Raw genomic sequence first — 15122 nt, forward strand, 5'->3', positions numbered from 1 at the left:
ACGGATCGGACGCAAACATTACGGGACTGTAATTATCGGGTCGTCTTACGTTAAAAATAGCACTGCATATGCAATTAAAAATTGTTAATTTGCACAGACTTTTTAATTACACATTTGCTCTCCCTGGCCAAGCGGATCTCCTCGGTGGGGACGGGGAACTGTCCCCTCTCCCTGCTGGAGTCACCGTGAGGACCGCCCGGAGGGCAGAACCGTGCTCCCTGTGGAAGCGGCGCTGGGAGCGTGGAGGAACCTCCGCGTCCCTGCGCGAAGTTGGAGCAGAAAAGCGGCGCTTCCCCTCTCTGGGTCGTTACAATTTCGCCCCAGCTGAGCACGCCCGCCCTGGGAAGGGGCTGGGCTCCCCTCCCCGAGCTCCGCCGCGTCCCGGGCTCTCCCCGCGGCCGGGGCGGGGCTGTGGCGGCTCGCCGAGCCCACATAGGCTGGGCCGGCCGGCGGGGCGGGCCCGCCCGGGGCCGAGCGGGCGGTGTCGGTTGCGAGGAGGTTCCTCCGGCTTCTCTGAGCGGTTTCTCCGGCAGCCGCTGCCCCGGGAGAGGGACGGGACCCGGCTGGCTCTGAGGGCACCATGGGGCACCCGCGGCCGCGGGGGCCGCAGGTCGGTGCGGGCGGGGCCTGCTCGGGGGTGTGCGGGGTGGGCGCCCGGCCCGGGGGTAGCGCGGCTACTTCGGCTCGGGGCGCCTGCTTTCAAGTTAATTCCCTGCTCGGGCTCTTTGCTGCGGCCAACTTTGCCGCTGGGAGGTGTTTGTCAGCCTTGCGGACGTAGGGCGTTTTTTCTCGTTTTCCGTGCCGTGAAATGGGTGGGTTTGGGGCGGGATGCGAGTCCTGCCCTGGGGTCAGCGTGGGGCTCTGGGTTGGGGAACTCGGCGAGGGCAGCTTCGCTTTTGGGGTGAACTTCAGAGAGGCTGGTGTGTCCCCAGTGCCGGTGAAGTCGCGTCCCTGCCACGTCCCTTCTACACCCGCCGTTTTTGGGCAGGGGAAAAACCTTGAGAGTTTCCCAACACGCTGACACAACCCGTTCTTGCCGAGCTGCCCGCTGGGTTTCTCGCGGCGAAAGCCTTTTCTGCCTCTTGCTGTTGCTCTTTATTTGGCATGATGCTCTCTGGAAATCTTCAAGCCCGAAGTGTCGACCTGGACTGTGGTTCAAGCTGGTGCAGCAGCTCAGCTGGCTTTGGAAAGTGTTTCCCTGACCTCTCCGCACACAGCGGGACAATGCACATTGTGTGCCCAGGTCTGCGTGATCCCCACATCTTCGAGTAAATCCGCAGGATGCCTCTCCAGCCGGCAGCGTTACGTTGCTGTTTGGGGACAGGCAGTGACATTTGAACTGGGTGGATGAAGCTCTGCTGGTTTGACACTGTAAGTAATGGATGTCATGGTCAGGCCGGTGTGTCCATGGCTGCTGGGACAAAAGCTCTCTGTCTTCCTCCGGCATTGTGTTTCGAGCTGCTTGTGTTTGCAGCTTGAGGGGTGGAAACTCTTGAGTGCCTTTAAAATTACTCAAGAATTTGTGTTTTCCCTCCCGTGCCTTCTCTGGCATTTGGTGCTGTGAACTCATGCCAAAGGCTTGCAGGTAACCAGGGAACTTAATTTCCAACCACCTCCTCTCATGAGTGTTAGCTCTGTGGCTTGGGTCTCGTGGACAAATTCTGCCCAGCTTCGCCAGAAGTTGGGAAGTTCCAAATTTAATCCCATGGGCCCTGGCCTACCCTTCCTTCGCAGGCGTGTCATCGGTCTGCACTGTGTTTTCTGTGAATATGCAGAAAGCCCCTTCCTTCAGGGTTGGTGTTACTGTGTGATGCTGAGCTCTCCCCAGGGATGCTGGGATCCCTGATCCCTGCTCAGGGATGGGCACAGGGCACTGGAATAGGAGGATAGCCACCCCTGTGCAACTGCCCTACCCTGCACTCACCTGCGGCTGAAAGGGGCCTTTCCTTCCATCCTTCTGCTGTGAGATGTCACCAAATTTGTCAAAACTGTTTTTTTGCCATGGGAAAATGTGTCTGGGAAAGTGTGTCTGGTCTCCCCCAGCGCTGAGGGTGCAGCACACAAGTGACCTCCCACGGTCTCTCTATCTCTCTATCTTGGAGCGGGGTTTAGCTGGCTGAGTGCGGGCTGAGCCCATGGAACTGTCCTCCCCTCAGTCCCAGTCTTGGTCAGAGCTCCCTCAGGGAGAGGGTCAAGGTCTGGGGGAAAAACTCAGATTCCTCTGCAAAGACCTGTTAAAATTTATGGAGATTCTTGTAGACCGTAGTTCAGCCCATTAAAGAAAGTTTATTGAGAGGTACATCCATTTAATTTGTTTTAGTCAAGATTTAACTTTGCTAAGTAGAGAAGATTGAAGGTTCTCACTTAAATACTCATTTGCACATTTAGTTTTGTCCCAGTATATAACATCATCCTTTTCAGGATTACTGAAAATTAGTGTTGAAGCTCTGGTCTTACTGGAAAAGACTTAATAAAGTGACTTCTCCTGGAGGCCATGATGCTCTTTTTATTTGAGAGAGGCTTGAACTCCTGCCACAAAAAAATGCTCTTGCTGGCAGGTGTTTCCTGAGCTCTCACAGCTTAGGAAGAGTTTGCTAGTATCAGAATTGCTGCTGCTTTAAACTGCTGAAGGTGCTGTTTTACGTGTGTATAAATGAAGTCATAAGGGCTAGGTAGGTGATCTTTGCTGGTGAAATCATTCTTTCACAAAGCGGGCTGAAAGCTTGTACCTTACCTAGAAATTTTATTACTCTTATAAGTAACAAAGTATAAAGGCTTGTGTCATTGCTATTCCTGTAATTTATGAAGTGCTCTTTAGACTGCAGGCGTGTCTGCAAGTGAAGGAAAGATCCTGTGTTTTACAGGAGTGGGTCTGATCTTCAGCAGTGATTTGAGAAAGCTCTTACAAGATAAACCGTGCATCCGAGCGCAAGTTCAGCTGGTTGAACTTTGGTTTTTACAGTTACTCCTTCTCTGGAAATTGATTCAAAGCAAGTTGTCAAACCTTCAGAGAAAGAAGTATATCAGGGGAGTGTACTTAACTGTTGGTGTTACCGCAAGTGTTATTCCCTTGAAATGATATAATAAGGAAGATATCAGTTATTTATGTTCAATGCAGGTTTCTAGTTTTATCTCATCTCTCTCTGCCCAATGAACCCACCAAAGGAGAAACTCAGTCTCTGAAATTGCTGGAGTACTGCAGGAAGCAATTGAGGTCCGTGAGGAGCAGCTCCTTTCTGATGCCTTTGCTGCAAACAGGTGGTTCCTTAATTTCACAGCTATTTTACAGCAAGTGATTTTAAAAATAATAATAATAATAAAGCGTGAGTGAGTATGAGCGTTGTCGAGTGGCCCTAAATTGGTTTATAACAGCTAAGGAAGCAATTTGATTTTCTTCTTGGTATTGAGTTGCTGGAGTGTCTTATGTAAGTAAGGCACCTGGTCTTGGCTGAGGGTGAGGAAGGAGGAGGGTGAGAGCGAACCTTCCTGCCTTTTCCTCCCATTGTCTGGCTGACAATTAACTGATGATGTGTTTTTAGCTTGCCCTCACATGCCTTGTACCCTAGAAACTCTCCTGCAGGGATTGAGATTTGTTCGTACCACGTATCCGAGCGAAGTTGCAACTGCATTCTTTTCTCTTTCCCTTCACAAAACCTTGGCCAACCTTTTTTTTGCCCTTTTTGTCAAAACAAGTTTTTTCAGTCCGTTTTCAGGTGCTGCTTGCCGTGCTTTTTCTGCTCTCTGAGAGGTGGGATGTGTGAGTAGCTGGGAGGCAGCCTGGCTTCTTTGCACCCACCTATGCAGGGCCAGACCTCAGCCCTGCTGAACGGAGTTACATATATATTACCCATTTAATTTGTTTGTTTATATATATATAAAAATAAGTTTTTAACAGTTATTTAGCCAGGTGCCCCTCCTGTGCCACTCAGTTTCAGGGACTCATGATCACCTACTGCATGTACATACCAGCTCTGCATGTGCAGACACCCTGGAAAGTAGTGGGTGGTGGAGAGACTGGTGGAAAAAGAACTCTGTTTGCCAGGTTTTCTTTACAAAATATATACCATGTTGCTCCCTCACCTGTTTGGCACTGGGTGTTGAGGGTGGAGTGAGGCTGTCATGGACCTTGTGCAGGAGCACATGCACTGTTTCCCTGGCCCCTGTGCCATGGGGGAACAAACAGGAGTAAGATGTGGATTTGCAGATCATGAAATTTACATTATAAATATTTTTGTCCTTGGAATTCAGAGTTTTCTCTGTTTCCACGCAGTAATAGTGGGAGGTATCGCTGGGGTCGGCATGGCGTGCCATCGCCACTGCCCTGAGCGCTTCGCACATCCCTCGCTCCTCGTGCCCACACGCTGCGGTGGCATTTAATGCTTTCTGGATCCTTGAAGCAGATAAACACTGAAACCTGGGGGTTTACATAACAAAGTGGGAGCGGGGCTCATGTCTGTCAGACAGCACCCGGCCCCCAGCACCCATCTGCCAGCGTGGGGAGAGGGGGAGAAGCCGTCTGGTGGCTGCTGCTCCCATGCTGGAGAGCTGGAGCCCCAAAAGGAGCTGGGATGGTGCCAGGCATCCCCCCTGGCAGAGAGGAAGCCGCTCACTCCAGCAGGGAGGCGGTGGTGTGTCAACTCAGCGGGCATGGTGACAGCACAACATGTGCTCAGGGGTCATTGCCAAAATGGTTTCTAATATTGGGGTAATTGCCTTGAGATAGTCTTATCAGGCATGGTTGGATGCCAAAACACATCTGAGAGTGGGGATGGGTGGGAATGAACCTGGCAGCACTGCCTTGACACGTGTCTGCCCATCTGTGCCAAGTCCGCACCGGAGCCGGCGTTTGCCGCATGTGTGTTCACACCTTTGTACTCCCTGGTCAGTTGTGTTTCTGCAGCTGTTTTCCTTAAACTTTCCCCTTTGCTCCCTGGCGACGGGGGTGCACGTTGAGCTCCAGCAAATAACATGGTGCTACACCTCCAGCAGGATTTGACAGCAAAGTAGCCAGTTTGCATGAGTTACCTTAGTGTAATTACATCGCCCCTTCCTCCTCTATCCCCTTTTTTTCTGACAGAGGAGTCACAGATAAAATAAGAAATGATCTTCTGCCTTAAGGAACTGACTCCTCAGGAAGAAAGGCTGTAATAAAAAGGCAGTGTGAATAGTGATGGGGTGAATATTTTGCAGAAGAGAAAGAGCAGCCCTCCATTGCCCACCCATGGAAAGCCTCTGAGAAAGGAGTTGCAGGGCTGAGGATGAAAAACCTCATTGCTGTGGCAGATATCCTTGACAGAAGGAGACCTTCACTCTGGGTGTGGAGTCCTGTGCACACTATACTGACAGCAGCAAATATTCAGAATAGTCATGTAGTTGAGATTTATTTTTCTTTTGGTGAAAGAAGAATTAAATTGTATTTCCTCGATTGCATTTTTCAGGTCAGACGGTGAGTGGGCCTGATTCCTGTCTTAGATTTTTATTTCTGCTGGGGCAGTGGGTCTTCCTATGTGCAGGGCTCTTTCTCTGGGTGAAATAAGATAAATCTGACGATAAACACCTGATGCTTCCCTGGTTCTCCCAGGGACAGCAGCAGGATCCCAGTAGCTCTGGGGGCTGTTTACAGCTCTGTCCCCAGGGCCAGAGAAGGTGGTCCGGGCACAGAGGGACCACTCTTCTCTGGGACGAGCATTCCAGTGTGCAGAGACAAAAGGCAGTGCCAGGCAGACAATGTCCCACAGAGCAGCGCTCTGACAGCCTCTGTCCCAGCCTGTGCAAGTGGCTGATTCACAGCCAGTTGCAGTTTCTGGTTGTCTTGCCGTGCAAGATCTTGCTTCTTGACTCTTCTCCCCTCTCAGGGTCCTGCTGATGGCATTTCCCGATGCTCTGCTGTGCCACCGGCACTGACTCACCTCTGAGCCACTTCGTAGAAATGTCCACCATTTTACCAGCTGGACTTCTGGGAAGATTTTTTTTTCAATCAGAAATAGTAATTTTTTCTTCTTCCTCCCCCGTCTGTGTTTGCCCCACCCAGAACACACCCTGTCATGAACACGCACCACTGGCTGCATTGCTCTCAAGTCAGATGCACCTCGCAGCATGGGCTTCTCTCACCATCAGCTGGGCTGAGCCCTGCTTGCAGCCTCCAGGAATCCCCAGGGGGAAGAAACAAACCTGCAAGAGTAATAAGTTGCATATTTCCAACATTTTCAGTAATCTGGGGTGTTGTGGCTGTGGCAGGACCTTGTAAACCACTACCCGACTAAAGACAACCTCTCTGTTGGGGTTCTTTTTATATAAAAAACAAGTGTTCTCACTCCCAACCAACTTTGAATGTGGTACTCGAGAGGTGAAGTTGGAGGTTTTGTGCTTGCATTTTCTCTTTCGTTTCAAATGAAATGATACAGTTGACTTCACATGAAGAACACAAATCTGCCTTGCTTGGGGTTCTCTTGGGGGCAGTGAGAAGCACCCGTGGGTGCTGAGGTCTCCCAGGAAGCTCAGCTGTCCTCTCTCTGTCACAGCTCAGGGGCTGCTGAAACAATTTGGAGAGCCGGCAGTGCGTCGTGGTCTTTTCAGAAAGAAGTGCTTTAGTTTCTCATTCCCTCTTTGCTATTTATGTAGTCCCCATGAGATGTTCTGAAGTATATTTTTCCATGAGTGAGGCTTCCTGCAAATTGAATTTTTTTTTTTCTCTGAGTGTCCCACCCAGCGTTGAGTCTTACCAAGAAAGAATAGTAGATGACTCACAGTGGCTTTGAAATCTCTGTGATTAGACCTGATCCTGCTGAGTTTTGGCAGCATTTATGGCAACTGAGCCATTTTGTTTACTGGGAGAAAGAACTGGTGAGGTGGGAACTGCTGTCTGAGCCTGTTTGGTTATTTTTTTTCTTCCTCTGTTGCATTTTTTTTTCTGCCAAACAGCTTTTTTTGTACACGTGACAAACTCTCTGCAGACACCTTTCTGAGCAGCACTGCTCCAGAAGGTCATGGCAGTTGAGGGGAAAATTGTCTTTAATTTTTGGCTCGTTGTGTGCTAAGGTCTGGAGGGTTAAGCTTCTAAGTCTTAATCTTGATGCTCTGATTTCCACTAGGAACGTGTGGGAAAAGTACTGTAGGGGAGTTTTCACAAAAGGAGAAAGAGCTGCAGGGTGTCTGTGCCTTGTCCAGGCACCCACTTTGCTTGTAAAGGGCTGGAGCTCTGGGTATGGGGGTAAGGGAGGGGCACGAGGAGGCAGCTGAGGTTTGATTTGAGCTCAGAGATGAGCATCATCTTTCCCTGCCTCCCCTCAGTGGGCTTCAGTGCTGACTTGATTGAAGCATTGTTTTTCCCCTCCGGGAAAAGGGTTAACATTTTTTTTTCCCCAGGCATCTATTTTGTTCTAAACAAGCTGTCATTATTGTCAATGTGTGTAAATGAGCTATTTTGCATAAATTTGCAGGTATTTAGTTGTATTTAAGAAAGAAACAGAAGGAAGCTGGTCTGTTTCTGCAAGTTTCTTCTTCATAATGAGCAATTTTTCACTGAATTTGTCTGGGTTTGAGCTCTGTTTGGCAGGTACTGGTCTGAAACCTCAGCCATGGTTCCAAAGTTATATGAGAAGTCATAACCCAGCTTCTGTAATAATTTGCTAATACTTAATTTTGATAATGGATCAAACACTTCAAGGTATAGAAAAATTAGCTTTTCAGGAACTCCAGCACCCTGTGGCCTGAGTTCTGTTGTGATTCTGTGGAGTGTCATATTGGGATCCCATGGAGGGTCTCCTTGGGAGACGTTAGTTTACCCTCTGAAGTCTCAGGGACATCATTGCCCTTGCCCTCTGAGCTCTGCTCACAGCGTCTCTTACAATTACCTCTGGGACTTCCCCAAGGCAACTGTTTTCTTCTCATAAATTGGAAGTTCTCAAATATTTGTTTTAGCTAACCAGGGAGAAGGAAAATGCAGTTCCTGGGAGGTCTTAATGTTATCCTAGATCCACAGATGAAGTTCTTCATGAACTGGTAGGAGATTTCTGGGTGTGAAAGGGAGGCCGAGGGCTGATGTTTGCCCATGTCGTTGCTCGCTGCTGGCTGTGGGTGAGGAAGAGCAGCTGCTGTTGGAAATGCAGATCAGGATCAGGCATGCACCCACCTGTTACCTCTGGGTCGTGTTACTGCTGGCTCTTTGGGCACGATGCCCGATTGTACAACAGGCATGAGGTTCTGGCTGTCCCAGCTCCATGGTGGGAGCAGCAGCTTTAGGGGTGGACTGGAGAATGGAAGTCAAATGAGGATGGAGAGATCAAATTCTTGTGGAGTTTGTTAGCCAGAATGCATCAAATGCCTTTAAAAGAATTGCTAAAAAAAAAAAAAAAAAATCCATAGGGAGCTTCAGTTTGGAAAAGAGCTGAATCCAGGTTTGCAGGCAACAGTGCTGAGTGTGTTTTGGGGCAATGAGAGTGGCTGCATTGTGTCGTGGGGCTTTGCACCAGTGGTTCTGGCTTGTCCCTGGGTAGGGACAGCAGGTGACAGTGCTTTCAGGGTGGTGCAGGGTCCCATTTGGGATGGGGAGGCAGTGGGGTGTTGGCCAAGGAGCCAAGAGAAGCTGGGACGTACCCTTGCTGGGACGGCCAGAGGTACACGGTGTCCCCAAGGCGCTGCAGCTCCTCTCACACCCACAAACCCGAGTTTGTCCTGTGATTTGAGTTTACCAAAGTACACCCCTGGCATGCTGTGTACACAGTAAGCAAACAGCTTGGCAGTGGTTAATGTTCAGCGTGAGCAGGGTCGATTCCCACTGCCAGGAAGTGTCAGTGTGGGATGGCACCACACAAACACCTGCTTGGACCCCGCCCTGCAAACGTGCAGCAGCCACCTGCACTGTGGTGGGGACTAAACTAGTAGTGTGCTACTTAGTAGTACTAAATAGAAGGTTTGCCTTCCTGCTCCATCATGGCCTTGTGTTCATGCCAACTTTTTTATTTTTCCTCAATGGAAATTATTTGAAGAGTTCCATTTAGACAAACAAACCCCAAAAAGCCATGACAATGGAAATGGCATTTTATTAAAGCAATTAGCTATTAGTAAAAATACATGGTCTGTATCTGCTACTCCTTGTTGCTGTGATACCCACAGAAATTTCTTACTTCTTTGAGCAAGTGACAGAAAGGGTCAACAAAAAGCACCTCCATGTGCTTTCATGTGGAAAAAGCAGGAGAAGAGAGGAAAGTCATGTTCCCACTTAAGGAGATCTGTTCAATAAGCAGCAGGTTGCAGCAGGAGCAGGGATGATGACATCCTCACATACCTGCACTCTGCCATGATCTAGAGCTGCTGCCAGGAGTGAGTGCCTGTACAGGGCTCGGGAGCGATGGCTGAGATCCTGTTCCAGTCGCTGAATCCCTTCTGAGCACAGGCTGCAGTGCTTTCCCTGGGATTAGCTTGGCTGGTAGGAGTTATGTGAAGGTCTGTGTTTGCATTTATCAGCTGCCACCTAACCCTGCTGTGGGATGGAGGTGTTGGGCTGCCTTCCAGCGTGCCCTCTTGTCTCCGAGCCACCAGAATTCCTTGCGGAATTGTGGCTTGGCAGGTGCCAGTCGCTGGAGCAGACGTGGGGCACTGGGAGATACCAAAATAGCTTTGAGTGATGTGTACAGGACAGCAGCCCTGTAGACATCTATATGTTTAGGTCATGAAAATATGTCCTATATTTATGTGACGTGTCCAACTGTACATAAAAGCGGCAGCAATGTGCACCATCCCGGGAGCACTGCGGTGCTCCTTGTCATCCCTGATGATTGGGAAGATAGATGGTCACTCCAGGAGTCCTGTGCATTACACTATCACTCTGGCAAGCGCTATTCGCTTTTAGGATTTTATAGAAAGCTTTTGTAGTCTCTGCCTCTTGCCAAGCTCTGCGTGGCTGTCAGCACCCTGAAGTGCTGCATCCTTTGGCCTTCCTGCTGTTTGTGCTCTTTACAGCAGATACTTTACCCAGTCCCTTTTTTGCCTCAGCCCAGGACTCCCGTGGCCACATCTCCGTTGCATGGGGATGCTGAGGTGGAGCTGATACCCGAGGTGCTGTCACCTGGTTCCCTTTGCCTGCCTGTACCTACAGTGCTAGTGGGTCTCTGGAGTAGGTAACTGGGTGCCAGAGGCTCTGGGCATCCCCTGTCCTGGCTTTCAAGGGTGTTATGCACAGTACTCCTGAGTTTAGGGTGAGTGCCATGACCACATCAGGCAGTGCAGGGCTCATGGTGATCCCTGGAGGATGCACAGCCCGAGTTGCAAGCACTGTGTTAAAACACTCTTGTCCTCGCCTGAGGAATCCAAAACATGGCAACGGATTAGTATGTGAAGGGCCAGCATTAATTACCAATAAATAGCTAATGATCGGCTTCCTGGGGAGGCTGCACTTCCCGTGGCACCCCAGGGAGTGGGTACTGCACTCCTGGGGTGCTGCTGGGCAGGGGAAGCGGGAGCCCTGTGGTGGGAGAGCAGGAGCCAGAGCAACCAGTACATCAGCATGAGATCAGCAGGCACTGCTCACCCAAGGATGTTTATGTTTCCCCTTTGCTGTTTGGTAAAGCAAATAAACTGAGTCCTTGGGAGGCGCCTGACGCTTAGGCTGGGCCTGGGTGTGGGGAAAAACACAGCACAGGGGGGTTTTCTGACTGCAGCCATGGCTTAGTCACCTCATAATTTCCCTTGGCCTGCCTGGTTTTTCTGTTCCCTCTTCTCTAGCAGGAGCACTGTGGGATCAGTGCTACAGAGCCCTGTACAGAGGGTATAAGGGGCTCTGCTCAGTATGGTTCCAATGCAGCAGGGACTTCCAAGATTAACCTGCTGTTTCCAGGAAATCCCAGCCTTGAAGCATGTCGATCCCTGTTGCAAACAGGCCATGTGGATTCCCATGACTTTGCTTTTCCTCTGGGCAGGCTGGTGGCTTGGCAGTAAGCCTCACGTGGCAAGGACTGTGGAAATCAATAATGCAGAACCAGGGAACTGTGCTGCAGAAAGCACTAATTGGTTTCTCCTTTTAGAGGTATTGCTATTAAATGTAGGCACTTTGTGGGAATGATTGTTTTGGAAAGAGTGTTTTGAAATATTTTGGTTTTATCAGGATTGGGCTAAAGATAAGAAAATTAGGTCAGGATGGTGTTTGAACATAGTGTTTAGTGTTGATTTGGATTTATATTTCAGTTCCCCAGCTCCAGGGTGGGAGCAATGCTTTGGGTCTTATTCAAGGGTTGTTTTGTGTCTTTTAAAAAACAAACCCTTATCCTCTGCACTGTCCCTGCAGTGTGAGCAACCAGAAGGGCAGATTTTCAGGAGGCGTCTGCATGTGCCATGCTGGCTGCTTGCTCCTCTGGCTGAATAGTTTCCATGTACTGAACTGAAGAACAGGGTTAAGGCATTACTGAGAATTTTTCAACCCCTCTGTCTTTAATTTCATACTTAGGATCTGTAACATGTTACCCATAGGAGCCCTGAGATTTTGCTTAAGTAGTAGGGGAAAAATAAAATCAGTGAACGTTTCTCTTGCTTTGTCATGGGTACAGGGTTTTCGTGGTCTGAAAAAGCAGGATCCCCTTTGCAGGTGCTGACTGGGACCTGAGCCTGGGGGACATCTCTGGGTCTGGGTAGGGCTGACCCCTGCCCAGGGCTGTGGAAGGAAGGTGTGCCAAGGTGTAAACCTGAGGTGCTGACAAGCCCAGCTTCTCCTGGGGGATGCAAATAACACCTCACCTTGTCAGGTGAGGGTATTTCTCCATGTAGCACTGGTCCAAAGCTATTTTTAGGTTTAAGAGGGGATAAATAGGGAATACTTACATGGAAAATATTCATCACCACTAGACAGAGCAAATAGCTCTGTTGAGGGCATCATGCATGGGATTTCCTTGGCATCTCATCTGGGCTGTCAGTGCATGTATGGCACCCAGGCTCCTGGCAGCAGCAGAAAGAGAGAGAGAATTTATGGCCCGATTTCTTTGAGCTTTGTTTTGACTGTTGGTGTTTTTTTCTTTTTAATAACATCATCTCATTGCCCAGTTTTAGGCTGAGCCTGTCTGATTTTGTCCATGCAGCCTGGGAGGTTTGCGTGTCTCCCACCACCGGCACTGCTGCCCGCGGGACGAAACCAAGTATGGGAACAGAGGTCACTTGTCACAGCCCTTGCCAAAAGGTCACTGTACTGAGAGAGATGTCATGAGAACTGGAATGAGGGTAAGTTTTAGGGATTAAAGCGTTTCTCAGCACAGGGATGGGAGTTGATGTTGAGCATCAAACCCTGTGAGGCATTGGCAGGAAATGTCTGTTTTTCCTGGATGTACTTTCTCTTCCCTCCTCCTCTCTTTTTCAAATGAAGGCTTTCTGGGTTTCATAGCTCTTCGTGGTGCTTGTCAGCATCAGAGCCTCATTAAGGAACAGGGATTATCTGAGCTTGTTGCAGATCTGCCACGATACAGAATAAACTTAGGCTGACCAAGGTTTAGGTAGTCTGTGCTATTACCAGCTGCATGCATTTTCACATCAGGACGTGAATGACTTCAAAATACAGAACTGTTCATGAATATTTACTAAAATATGTGTTTTCTGACTTCCAGTTTCCATGCCTTTAAAGCTGTTCTTTTGTTGTCCTGTGCAACAAGTAGAAAAGCATTTTCTTTAGCTGAGGTTGTCATATGATCCCCGAAGTACTAACTTGGGGTTAAAGCATAACCAAAATGGCAAATAGCAGAAGTGGATACCAGGTTTGCAAAGACTGAGCTATAGGCTGGCAATGTATTCACAAGGGCTTAGGGATTCATGTAGTTAATTTTGATTTTTATAGTCATTGTCCCTGTAGTTGAAATCCTGGCTGATTCTTGGTGCAGTCACTATTTCCAGTGTATATATTTTAGTAGTTCAAGAGGTTTGGGGCCCCTGTGCTGTGGGGACAGCCTGGCAGCAGGAGGCAGAGAGTTTAAGTGGTACTTGAAAGAAGAAATAATTAATCTGAGAACTAGGCTGAACAAAGGCAGTGTCAGCAGTGCTTGTGGGGTTTTTGGTCTGGTTTTTTTGCCTCTTTCAGTTTCTTACCATCTCCCTTCTTCCTTGTCTGTTCATGCTTTCTGAAGTTTTCCTTTACTGCTGACTTTACTGGTTGGTTTTTCCTTCTTGCTGCTTTTGCCCAGGCAGATTTCATGCTGGATAAAGCTGGAGCATCACCTTCCCTCTGTTCAAATGAAGGTTACTGTGCCAGCTCCTCTCTGCTGAGGCCAGCAGGTTTGGATTTGTGGGATCTGAGGGTCTTGGAAGGGAGCTGGTGCAACTGTTCCCTCTCCTCTGCTCCTGCCTCCTCCTGCCCTGGGAGTCTGCAAACTCTTCCTCGGGCAATCCCGTGTCATTACCAGTAGACAGAGCTTTCTCCCTAGTCTCTGCTTTAAGCCAGCAATTAAACTGAAAGAGAGTAGATTTAAATTAGATATTAGGAAGAAATTCTTCCCTGTGAAAGTTATGAGGCCCTGGCACAGGTTGCCCAGAGAAGCTGTTCCCTGGAAGTGTTCAAGGCCAGGTTGGAGAGGGCTTGGAGCAACTTGGTCTAGTGGAAGATGTCCCTGCCCATGGAACTGGATATTCTTTAAGGTCCTTTCCAACCCAAACCCTTCCACAATTCTGTGATTCTAATTCAGAGCAGTTCTCCCTTGTCCACCCAGTTCACAGCAGCCTTCTGTAGGCTTGCAGACTGTGTCCCATTTATCTTCCTGCTCTCAGTACTGACACTGTTCTCACAGGTCAAATGCTTTAGATCTGACTCTTCTGTCCCCTGCACCGTATCTTCCTTTTTGGCTCGCAGGGAATATCTGTGTTTGTGCATCTTGGCACTGGTTTTGCCTTTGTTCAGATTGCTGGTTCTTGATTCAGTCAAACCCTGGTCTTTCTCTTTGGTTTTGGTTGGTTGTTGTTTTTTTCCCTTAAACAAACACTACTTATTTTCTGTTCTGAATGGCAACAGCCAAATATTAAAATGCAGCACTTGTTTCTGATTAATTTCTTTATTATTTCCACTCTCCTGCTACTTGAGTTCTCTCTGACCTGCACATAATTGCAGCCTCCAACGCTGACAGTATCAGCAGGTTTATAATTCTGTTCTCTGGTCCATCACTAGTGTGAGCAGTGAGTGGCACTGGATAGACAGGACCTTCTTCATGTAGCCAGTCTAGTTTGTGGTTAAATCCTGGATATCCATGCGTGGTGCCTGTTGCACCCAGCCTGTTGTGGATTAACCCGGGAGCATTCCTCAGCTTGCCCATGGGAATGCAGGCAGTGTCCACATGGAAACTCTGGCCAAGAGGTTAAGTAGCTCTTGCAGAGCAGAGCCGTATAAAGCAATTTGCAGAAGCTTTCAGAGGGATGTGTTATGTCCTGTCTTTCCAGCTGACCCCAGAGCTGTCCTCTCTGCCCAGGGCTGGGCTTGCCCTGTGCCCTCTGGCTCTGATGCAGCTGACTGTGATGGGGAGCTTGTCCTCTGCCCAAGTTCATGGGGCTGCTGGAGAAGTCACACTTTCCCTCTCAACCCCAAAATCTTGCTCTAATCTCCATGGGAAGAATCGTGCTGCTGGGACTGACTCAGGTCTGTCTGAGTTTGGACCCTGCCTTATCCCAGGACTTGCCTGTGCCAGCAAGGCAAAAAAACTACTTCAGCTTAAAAAAAAAAAAAAAATTTAAAAAATCCTGAGTTATGCAGCCCTGCTGTGGCCCCTGGCAAGTAATCACTGCATACACTGGTTAATTGTTTATCCATTAACTGGCTGCGTCAATTAATGTGACGAGGAGCCCAGCTGTACCTGGCACGGCAGGGAGGGGAGGAGGAGGAACAGGAGGAGGAGGGAGGATGTGCATCCTCTCCCTGTTGGCTCCTCTCCGTGTGCTCTTCCTCCAGCCTTCCTGATGTGGTATTTGCTGCTTTCCTTCAAATGTAATTGCTGGCATGGCACGTACAGAGTGTGCTTGGGCTTGTGTTCTCTTGGACTGTGGAAAACTTCTTTTGGAAAGGGCATTAAGTTTCCATGAAGCAAAAGCTTCTTCAGACTAAAGAAAAAAACAAACTGTGTTTTGTTTCTAAACATGAATACAGACAGAAGGAATACAAAGCAAGATGC

At 48.9% G+C, this 15122-nt stretch overlaps 1 protein-coding gene across 3 annotated transcripts in view; it reads left to right on the plus strand.

Annotated features, from left to right (window-relative positions):
• Nucleotides 1–471: 471 nt before the first annotated feature.
• The window catches only part of PLD1 (phospholipase D1), a 61652-nt gene continuing 47001 nt past the window's right edge, over nt 472–15122 (plus strand). The window contains exons 1-2 of one of the 3 annotated variants that reach the window (XM_050307833.1): nt 524–610; nt 12066–12204. The gene's annotated coding sequence lies outside the window, so the exon portion shown is untranslated. Of the gene's footprint in view, nt 611–12065; nt 12205–15122 lie in introns of those variants that run through there. The other 2 variants (XM_050307834.1, XM_050307836.1) reach the window with 2 other exon arrangements.

This window comes from Myiozetetes cayanensis, unplaced genomic scaffold (genome assembly GCF_022539395.1).
Source record: "Myiozetetes cayanensis isolate MyiCay16 unplaced genomic scaffold, myiCay2020 scf13, whole genome shotgun sequence".
Lineage (NCBI taxonomy): Eukaryota > Metazoa > Chordata > Aves > Passeriformes > Tyrannidae > Myiozetetes > Myiozetetes cayanensis.